The sequence below is a fragment of the Octopus bimaculoides genome, chromosome 4 (genome assembly GCF_001194135.2).
Source record: "Octopus bimaculoides isolate UCB-OBI-ISO-001 chromosome 4, ASM119413v2, whole genome shotgun sequence".
NCBI lineage: Eukaryota > Metazoa > Mollusca > Cephalopoda > Octopoda > Octopodidae > Octopus > Octopus bimaculoides.
Window position 1 is genome coordinate 48,055,793 of NC_068984.1, and position 11,560 is coordinate 48,067,352.

Here is an 11,560-nt window from a genome sequence, read left to right on the forward strand (position 1 = left end):
TATATTATTATTATTATTATTATTATTATTATTATTATTATTATTATCATCATCATTATTATTATTATTATTATTATTATTAAGTTTTATTCGAAAAAAAAATAAAGTAAGAGACTGGAACTGAATGTTCAGAAAATTGTTCCATCTCTAAGAATGAATGTAATGATAGGGAGACAGAAAAAAAAATTGATAAAGATTAATAGAATGAAGTAAGCATACCAATCATAACAAAAGGAAGAAATGTTCCCTCGAGTGAACGAAGAAGCTACTAGCAGAGCATATACAGAAACTTCTACATCATTATTCAACTGCTATGAACGTTAACCATGTCTCTCTCAAATTACACTCAACTGACAAAATAACAACGAAAAAGTATCAAGTTTAGTCCCAATGTCCAGCACCTTCAGCAAGTTTCTTCTAATACAGTACTGGGCCCCTTAACGATTTGGTAGGCAGAAAATCGTAGGAAAACCGTCGCGCGTGCGTGTTTGTGTATGTGCGTGTGCGTGTACATACATACATACACACAATCATACTTACCAACACTTATATATATTTAGATAAATATAATGTATATATATATGTATACATATGCACAAACATACGTATATGCGCATATATATACATATATATGCATACACACACATATATATACATACACACGCATATATATGCATATGCACGCATGTATATACATATACATACATATATATATATATATATATATATATATATATATATATATATATATATATATATATACTTACACACACATATTAATGTATGCATGCGTGTAAATGTATGTGTCATTGTGTATGTGTCAGTATTCCATCATCCCTGGACAACAGATGTTGGTTCGTTGTTGTCTCCGTAAGCTAACGTTTCGGCAAAAGCGAACGATAGAATACACATCAAACTAAAATCCTAAGTACTCGTGTCCATTTATTCAGCTACACCCTTTAAGGTAGTGCCTCAGCATGGCCACAGTGCAATAACTGAAACACGTAAAAGGTAAAATGAATGGATAAAACTTGATCGGTGAGAATTAATTTAGAGTTACAGAGATGTACTTGCATAGCAGATGACTTAATCTGAGATCGTGTGCTGAAACAAAAATAATTGTAGCGTGGAAGATGTTTATAAACCATTTGAAAACACACAAAACACCATTAGATTCACTTCAACATTTAAAATCGCGACCGGTTCATTGACAAAACTTCGCACATATTTTGACACGTACTAAATCTTAATGTTGAAGTGAATCTAACGGTTTTTTGTGTGTTTTTAAATGGCGTAAAAACACATTCCCCTCCTGAAATTGTTTAATTTAGAGTTAAACGGCGATAAGAATATAAATACATAAAAAGGAAAAACTATCTACAACTAATTCCAGAGCTAAGTCAAATTTAATGGAATCATTTACGCAGGTGTTCATCCTGTTAAAAATGCCAAATCCAACCGTGACTGCTTAAAAAAGTGTACGAAACATAGGGTGTAGCACACTTTAGAGAGACATTACCTTTAAAAAAAACCAATAAAGGGTGTTCAATCAGGGTAATACTGAAGGAAAACAACAACAGCTACAGTCACAGTAAAATCAACCACAACCGAAGGAGTATTTTTTCTAACGTTATGCTTTTGTTCAGGACACTGCTGGCAAAGAATACAGCAGCATAAGCAACAACAATAGCTACTACTACTACTACTACTACTGGTGCTGCTACTGCTGCTGCTGCCGTCGCCATCACTGTGTTATTGCTGTGCTATTGCCGCTGCCGTTGCTACAGACGCATGCAATCACAGCAACAATTACGAACACAGCGATATCGGACAGAGCATCCGGTTAATGTATATCTTTTTCGACAGTTCTGTCTGATTCTTATAACATTTGTTTTGGTTTACTGTCCCCGTTAAAGCAGGCGCAGACCTGGATGGTAGGTAAAGGTGCTAATGGGTAGGAGATTGATCGTACCGTCGAAGGTATTGGTAGTGTGGTTTGTTGGCTGCTTAGTTAAGTAAGATATATCTTTGTAAATATTTTCTACTGAAGAAAATAACATTCAACTTTCCAGCTGTCGACAAACGTTTTAATTTACCACTTGAGCTTTTAACACGAGAGCTGCTAAGCTTCAAAAGGAAAATAACTGTCACTCAACACTCTCTAACGTAAAAAAGAAAGGCAAGTAAAAAAACAAAAAACACTTGTAACAAGGACGAGACAGTCCTGTAAGATATAGGTTCGTACTGAGAGTAAGAATTTCTAACATTCCCAAGTCATATATTTTGAGGAGAAAAGTACTGTCAATTACACCTATCGCAATACTACACTGGTAATTATTCTGTCGTGGTTAGATTGAAGAAAGGCGCAATTGACGAAACGGGATTTGAACGTACAAAAATTAAATACTTGTTTTAAATTTTGGCATAATGTCAGTAATTTCGTGGGCGGTGGGGGGGGGGGGAGGTAAGTCAACTATATCCCAGTCTTCGACTGGCATTTATGTTATCCTCTTCGAAAGGACGAAAGGTAAAGTCGACTTCGGACGAAATGCTGCTAAATATTTTGCCCAGCGCAGTAACGATTCTGCCAGCTTGCAGCAGAGATGAAAATAAATATTGATTTAAAATGTTTGCGTAACTCCAGTAATTTAAGGACGGGGCTAATTCGATTACATACTGACCCCATTGTTCAATTGGTATTTATGTTGTCGTCCCTGAAAGGATGAAAAGCAAAGTCAACCTCGGTGGCATTTGAACTCAGGACGTAAAGACGTAGAACGTGCCGCTAAGCATTTTTATCTGTCGTGGTAACGATTGTCAATCAATTGTCTAGATGATACTAAATATTTCAAGGTGTGACCATGCTTTAAGAAACAAGAGATCAAAAACCGCTTGATGTGCCCGCTTGGCAGGGGTGCTACATGACAACAAAACTACAATTTGATCAGTGGTGGACCGAAATAGGCACATGGTACTCGAGCACGAAGAGGTGGGTGCGGCGTTTCAGCAGCACTCCGCTGAACTGTTTGGGACGAACGGCAGTCCGGAACGAAGGATGGTTTTCAATTCCTACCCAGAAAGCCCGCCACATGACTCGCAGCAATGGAAGCGCAGCGTTATTAAAGACCTATAACAGCCGCAGAAACACGAGATATCATATTCGGCTACCTCCTAGAAATTTTATTGCAAGGTGGGTGAGTGCAGCAAGAATGAACAGAGTAAACGTGTCTACTCTTAACATGTGCTTGTAGATTAAAAGACGATGCGGAGAGGGTACTTGTCCCTGTAGTGTAAGCGACCGTGGTCTTGTGGAGTTTGCACGAACAGTCCTTAGAAATCCCCCGCTTCTGGGGAATTTTTCGTACCACAATCTATATTGTTATCTTGCTTTTTTTTTTGTTTTCTTGCTGTTTACACGCTTGAAATTATGTAATCCCACATTGTATTGATTGTATTGTTCTTTACTGAGCGTACTGTTGTTTGTGACCTTTCGTTGTTAATAAAGAAAACATTATTATTATTATTATTATTGTTCAGTAGTTTTATTTTTATAACGTGCTTTCACTTCACTACTGAGCGCAGCTCTGTGCGCCTTGGGTATGTGCTGTGGTTTGCTGTGATACTCTTATGGTTACTGTATTGAAGTGTTTTGTGTAGGATGTGTGCAGTGCCCAGTAGTGCAATTTTCTGTATGTTGTATATATTTGTAAGTCCTGGTGTTTTTGTTATGTATTTGTCTGAATATTTTTTTATTATACCTAAGGCATCTACTATGATAGGAGTTGTTTCTGTTTTTAGATTCCACATTCGAGTTACCTCTATTTCCAGGTCTTTGTATTTTGAAAGTTTTTCCATTTCTTTTAGGGAAACGTTGTCATCTGCTGGTATTGATACATCAATTAGAAAGCATTTTTTTTCGTCATGATCTTTGACAACTATATCTGGTCTATTTGCCTTAATTTCTCTATCTGTGTGTATTGGTATATCCCAGAGTATGGTTGCTTATTATTATTATTATTATTATTATTATTATTATTATTATTATTATTATTATTATTATTATTATTATTGTTAAGTCAGCGAACTGTCAGAAGCGTTAGCGCGCCGGGCAAATTGTTTAGCAGTATTTCGTCTGCTGCTTCATTCTGAATTCAAATTCTATCGAGGTTGATTTTGCTTTTCCTCCATTCGTTGTCGATAAATTAAGTACCAGTCAAATACTGGGATCAATGTAATCGACACATGCCTTCCCTCGAAATAGCTGCCCTAGTGGCAAAATTTGAAACCATTATTATTATCATTATCGTAATGCCTGTGGCTCCCTTCCGAGTTCAAATTTCGCTGAGGTCGACTTGCCCTTCATCCTTTTCGGGTTCGATAAAATAAGTAGCAATGAAAGATTGGGGGTCGATGCAATCGACTCCCCAAAATTACTGTCTTTGTGTCAAAATTTTAAACCACCATCATTATTATTATTATTATTATTGTTTGGCTCAGTTTCGGCTTTATTCTTGGTAGGAATTATGTGGGTAGCGGGTTACTACCTGTAATCTTAGATACCTAAGGGTTTTTAGCAGTCTTTCAAGTGTTTAGAACCCTCCTGATAATCCTTGCTGTCGTACGAGACTAACTTTCTCTAGGAGCTCTACCGAGCATTCTATTTCAATCTCCTTCAGCCATTTGTCTACATCTTTGCTTATTTTTCGCAACGCACCAATTATTAAAGGCACAAACTTTACTGTTAGCAAGTTCCAAATTCTTCCTATTTCAAATTTTAAGAGATTTCATGTTTTTTCTTCCCCTTTCTTTACGATCCTGCAATCAAACGGGTATGATCGGTCGACAAGTAAGCAAGTTCATTTTTCTTCTATCTATAATCGTTATGTCTCGTCTTTTATTATTATTATTATTATTATTATTATTATTATTATTATTATTATTATTATTATTTTTATTTTATTTTTTTTTCCAAATTTTCATCCATTTCTCAATTGTCGCCGGGGTTGAATATGCGTTTTATCCTTGCAGTGTCGATAAAATAAATACTAATTGAGTACTGAGAACGATGTCATCGACGTCCACCTCCCACACATTTCAGGCCTTTGCTATAATACAAAGGATTATTATTATTATTATTATTATTATTATTATTATTATTATTATTATTATTATTATTATTATTATTATTATTTTTATTATCATCCTTAGTGCTGATGCAAGGCGCTGAGCTAGCAGAACCATTAGCATCCCGGACGAAATGCCTTGAACATTTCGTCCGTATTTACGTTCTTAATTCCGAAGTCGACTTTACTTTGATCATCTTAGAAACGATAAATTATGTACCAGTTAAACACTGGAGTGGATGTAATGGACTTATCTCATTCTCCGATAAAGTTTTGTGCCAAAATTTGAAACTAATATTATCATGATTTTCGGTTATTATGATATTCGGTTCGAGAAACTCAGTGTTGTGTTAAAACTTAATAGCAAGCTGGTCTTTTTGGCAGTAAAATTTCAATCTGTTGTACATGTCCTCTTTTTGTGTAGTTACTTGTAACATGGAACTTGTAATCGAAATAGCAACCAAAACGCCATCTATTTATTCCTAAAGAAAATTTGTCGCTACTTTAATGATATAGATTTAGATAAGTATTGAAGATGACAGGATGAAAGTATAAGTCATTCCTTTGATCATAAGTATCCTTTATGAGCACTGAACTGGCACTAGTCAATAACTTATCATTTGTCTTTTACATTTTAGTCACTAGACTGTGACGATACTAGAGAATTTCCATGAAGAATTCTATCGAAGGAATCGACCTCAGAACTTATATTTTCAAAGCTTGGTGTAAATTCTATCGGTCTCCTCGGCGGAACCAGTGGCTTACAAGGACATAAACACACCAACACATTTCGTCATGCGGTGTTGGGAACAAACACAGAGAGAAACACACACACACACACACACACACACACACACACACACACACACACACACACACACACACACACACACACACACACATACACACACACACACACTAATACATATCTATACGTGCATACATGTATACATACACACACACACACACACATATATGCATACATACATATGCACACACATACATATACACACTCACACGCACATTCGTACCAGACTTCTTTCAGTTTCCGTTCCCCCCAATCCACTCACAAGGCCCTGGTCCGCCCGTGGTCATATTGGAAGAGACATACCCAGGGTGACATCCAATGGGAGTGAACACGAAACCATGTTTTTGAGGATGCAAAATTACTACCACACAGCTGTGCTGGCGTCTTGTGATTTCCATATTTTTGGTTAACAGCGAGATAGAAAAAGATGGTATACCTCAGGCTTACATTCTCTTGACACGTTAGATTAAGAGATGAAATCCGTTAGGATTCATTTCGTTTTCATTAAATATTAATGCATAATAACTTACAGAAATATCATTTTTGATTTTGAAGAAATAAAATAAAAGCGTATCTGCAAATTAATCTCTGAACGTAAATGACATTGCCCTCCACTGTGGTATATTGATTAAATTAACAAACCTCATAGTTAATAATAGATCTTTAATATCTTTTAGCTCCAAGGAATACAGTATAGAAGCAGAATGGTTATTTTAGGTAGCTAGTTGTGTGTTGGGTAATTAACTGTGTTTGCTATGCAGCTAACTGTGTACTGGTTAAGTACGTCGTATATAAATAGGTGGAGAGCAAAGAGGAGCAAATCAAGCCAGCAGTTCGTTACCTCTCACCTACGCTGTGTTGTATCCATGAGACACGATCTTTAACTTTCAACAGTCGACTCAATTAATCTCTTAATCAGTCTTAGGGTAATATAGCCTCCTGCTATAAGCAGCGATAGCACTGTAGAATTAGTGACTTCACCGATTCATTGTTTGACAGCGTCGTATTTACTTTTCAGGTGATCAATGTTATCTGCGATACACAACCACCTTCTCATTATGAGAGATGTCTCTTTATCATATAAACTAAGCATCACGAGTCTAGTGATTCTTAAGGAAATATAATTAGATGTAAGGGATTCGTGGAGTGACAGAAATTTTCCGGAAAATAAATCTATGTAGAAGCGAAACTACAAAGCACGTTTGCGTCAGTAAGCGAATTTGTTACGTGCATTGACGTAGTGAATGAGGCATTGTCCTATTCTTGTGGTTTCCAGCTGTGGTTGAAAGGCTGTTACAAGGATGAATAACATTTCAGTAGTAATCCAGCGAAATATGAAGAATTACTAGCAATTTGAAATTTATTTTTATTTACTGATATTACTTAACTTTCAGAGGTGTACAAGTACAATAATAATAATTTACTCTTTACAAATACGATAGCCTTTTGTTCTTTATTGACTAGCGCAGCTCGTATGAAACAGTTTCAATCTACGTTGTTAGCGCAGTTCATATGAGATCGTTTAAATCTACGTTGTTAATGTTCCTCATAAGTAGTTGCGAGCTGGTTGCTACTGAGAAAAACAAAAGTAAAAACAAGATTGTATAATGTTTGATGTTGAGTGGAGTGGGAAGAACAATTTGGGTAATGAGAGTAAAAGAGATTAATAAGACAGAGGTATTACAGTATAGATAGTGAAAAACATGTCAGCTACATGGGGCGGCGCTTCTTCATAAGTTGTAAATACATAAATATCATTGAAATCAATACTACTTTGTTTAGTTTTTCAAAATTGAAAATAAACTCTTCCGTAAATGTTCAATATTCTCAAATTTATTAATCTTAACATCCATTCGGTAAACTCTAATGATTAAGAAATGTTACGCTATTTCTGCTATTTATTACACTGCCTATATTGTCATTGGTTTACGAAAGTGCGAAATTAAACACCAGGCAAAAAAAATCTTTCTATTAGTAATTGATATTTAACAAGATTACTTCTGAACTGTTGAATATATTTTAGCCCATCCAATATACAATTTGTGCCGAATATGTTACCCTGGAAAGAAATAACCCATCACTTTACCAGCAATGAAACGTAATTCGTTTAATTTTATCGTCTTGGGTAAGTGGATTCCTTAATCAGTTTCAGACCAGAGCATATCAATCAATGCTCGTGGTCCGCCTTTCGAAAGTAATTCAAACTTAGATCCAATTGAAACCTATGTGCAAATGCGTCCACGTACACTCAAAAGTGAAAAATATAATTCTACATGCATATATATTTTAAATACTCTTACTTGCAACATTATATATTTAATCCTAGCGTGACCAAGCTTTATACACAACGGCAAACGTAACGTGTGATATTATAACGAGACAAAAATTCGTTCACATAGGGCTGTGAATGATCGACTTGGTTCTCGCAGCTGGCGAAAAGAAACGATGCAGAAACGTATGCGTCTTACGATCAAGTGACGTCATTCAAAACCCAAGATTTGTTTTCAGTCACCCATCTAAGGAAGAAAAACTTACCCTGGGAGTCCCGTGATTTCAAACGCAGCTACGGTCGTCTCACGTCCGAATGCACTCAAACGTATAAAAAAATGACTTTTCACAAACACACACACATGCAAGCAAACACTCTTATACATACACAAACACTCTTATCATACTTGTACAGATACATATACTTTCCACACATAAATACATACATACACGGATATATATATATATATATATATATATATATATATATATATATATATATATATATATATATATATATATATATATGCATATATAATAATAATAATAATGATAATACTAATAATAATAATATATAAATATAAGCATATATCCATACATATATGTACATACCTATATATATATATGTATATATACATGCATATATGGGTACAGGGCATCAAAAAACGTTAAACACAATGAGAAACGAAGACATAGAAAGCGAACTTTTCTTCGAACAACGAAGAAAAACAGAGAAACGAGACATGCAACATAAAGAATATACCCCTTCGTCAGTTGTCCCTGTTTCATCTACTCCGCGTTCCGAAGGCAAGAACAATACGCGACTTCGTCGAAACAGTCCTTCCTGCAAAGCAAATTGAATAAAATTTGGGATTTTTTGCGTTGGGTGCAAGTGTTAACAAGAACAGAACAGTGAGAACAAGACAGTAAAAACAAACGGTGAGGGCTGTTGAGCCAAGACGATAGAAACATTATTATGGACGCTCGGTAGACGAGCCATGAAAAGAAACAGGCGAGCCACGTCTTTTCTTTAGGAAGGAAGTAGACAAAAACATAGATTCCCTTTCGTCCCGTGTCAGCAACGAGAGAGTCAAGGAGGGAGAGTGAGAGAGAGAAAGAGAGAGAAAGAGAGAGGGAACGGTGAAAGGGAGAGCAGAATAGGGAAAGGGTGGGAGAGAAAAACTGAAAAGATGAAGAACAAGAGAGAGAGAGAGAGAGAGAGAGAGAGAGAGAGAGAGAAAGAGAAAGAGAGACAGAGAGAGACAGAGACAGAGACAGAAAAGATAGTAGAAGAGTGCGCATCGAAATTATTAAGATAAAACTTACTTGGAAAAGGATGCGTGGCGTTCGATCATATAATGATATAAATAATATATAAGTATATGCATATATCCATACATATATGTACATACCTACATATATATGTATATATACATGCATATATGGGTACAGGACATCAAGAAAAAAGAAAACGTTAAACACAATGAGAAACGTAAACATAAGAACGAAAACATAGGAAATGAACTTTTTTTCGAATAACGAAAAAAAACAAAAAAAAAAACAAGCAAAGAAACGAGACAGGCAACATAAAGAGTATACCCCTTCGTCAGTTGTCCCTGTTTCATCTATTCCGCGTTTCGAATGTATGTTTGTGTGTGTATGTATGTTCTTTTATTATTTTATTCTTTTATTTGTTTCAGTAATTTGACTGCAGCCATGATTGGAGCACCGCCTTTAGTCGAACAAATCAACCCCAGAACTTATTATTTGTAAGCATAGTACTTAGTCTATTGATATCTTTTGCAGAACCGCTAAGCTACGGGGACGTAAACATACCAACATTGAGTGTCAAGCGATGGTAGGAGACAAACACAGACGCACAAGCATACACACACACACACTTATATATATATATATATACACGATGGGCTGCTTTCGCTTTCCCTCTACCAATTCCACTCATAAGGCTTTGCTCGGCCCGAGGCTATAGCAGAAGACATTTTCCCAAGGTGCCACCATGTTGTTATTAAGCAATCTACTTACCACACAGTCACTCCTATGCCTATATATATATATATATATATATATATATATATATATATATATACAGAGAGAGAGAGAGAGAGAGAGAGAGAGAGAGAGAGAGAGAGATCAGAACAGTTTGATTTAGGCTCCTTAGGACCCCGAGTTTCAAGCGTGTGGCTAGTCTTCGACAATTGGGATCTTAGTGAGAGTTCGATTGAAGAGAATCAATGTTTACTACTTGACATTAGCCTGCGATATGGCGGTTTGGTGCTGGTATTTTAGCGGTAACAATTAGCTGGCAAATAGTGCATGGAAGACAGGAAATCGACCGCGTTGTGGACAAGAAATCGGTCGTGTGATTGGGGAAAGCGGGAAGTGTGATAGATGCGGGAGTATATATGTATATATGTACATGTATATGTCCGTAATTCTGTGTGTATGCATCCGTACGCATACGAGTGTGTATTTGGGCTTAGATGTACATTTATATATCCGTGAAGACCAAGGAATCTGAATGAAATTGTTTTGATCTATACATGTAAGTCCCAATAAATGTGTTGAGAGCCCTTCTTCCGTTTGTCTACTCACTCGTATATATGGACGGTTGATTTTTGTAGTTATTACTACCAGTGTATTTTGGCGATTTAAATAAGAAATTTTACTGTTATTTCAAGCAGGTAGGCATACTTAGTATGTCCTTTGATTAATTTTAATCCTTTAGCTATTTAATGTATATTTTTCTTTTTTTGTGTTTGCAATAAACATAAATCAGAAAGAAGAAACACGCTCTAAGATATAGAGTAGTATATATTAAAAATGGAGAAGGCCGGTTTATGGGATTCGCTTAGATTTCCCGTCCACAAACGTTTTAGTCTTATGGCGTATCGTCAGATCCAAAAAACCCGTTGACCATGAAATATGGAGTGGGGAATGCCTCAGTCCTTGAAGGTAAGAATCGAAGAATATCTCCCTTTGTTATCGGCTATCGGCTTCCGGATAACAGGAACCTCCTTAAATGTAATCATAGACCGAAAAATCTCCGTTCTGGAGTTAAAGATGTTCCCTGTTCAAGCGAGTCTTTTAGGATTCTCGCGCGTTCAGCTATGCATAACTTCCAACGCTTCCTCCCTTTGATGTAAAGGCCTGGGTTCTCGAGAATTCTACATGAGATCGAGTATGGAACCCTATCGTCTTCTAGTTGCCAGATGTTGCTGGCCAGTGATGTTACGTATCTCCTTTCCGGATTTCTGAAGAAGGACCTGTGGTTTGAGAGTGTGTTGTCGGTGCTGCACCTCATGGTGTTATTGTTGTTGCTGCCGCCTCCGCCACCGCCTCC

General features: G+C 36.3%; 1 long non-coding RNA gene across 1 annotated transcript in view; it reads right to left on the reverse strand.

Annotated features, from left to right (window-relative positions):
* LOC128247578 (uncharacterized) overlaps positions 1 to 11,560 on the reverse strand; it is a 183,122-nt gene that overhangs the window by 11,115 nt on the left and 160,447 nt on the right. Inside the window, exon 2 of the long non-coding RNA XR_008263910.1 lies at positions 8,963 to 9,043. This is a non-coding gene — a long non-coding RNA (uncharacterized LOC128247578). The remainder of the gene's footprint in view (positions 1 to 8,962; positions 9,044 to 11,560) is intronic.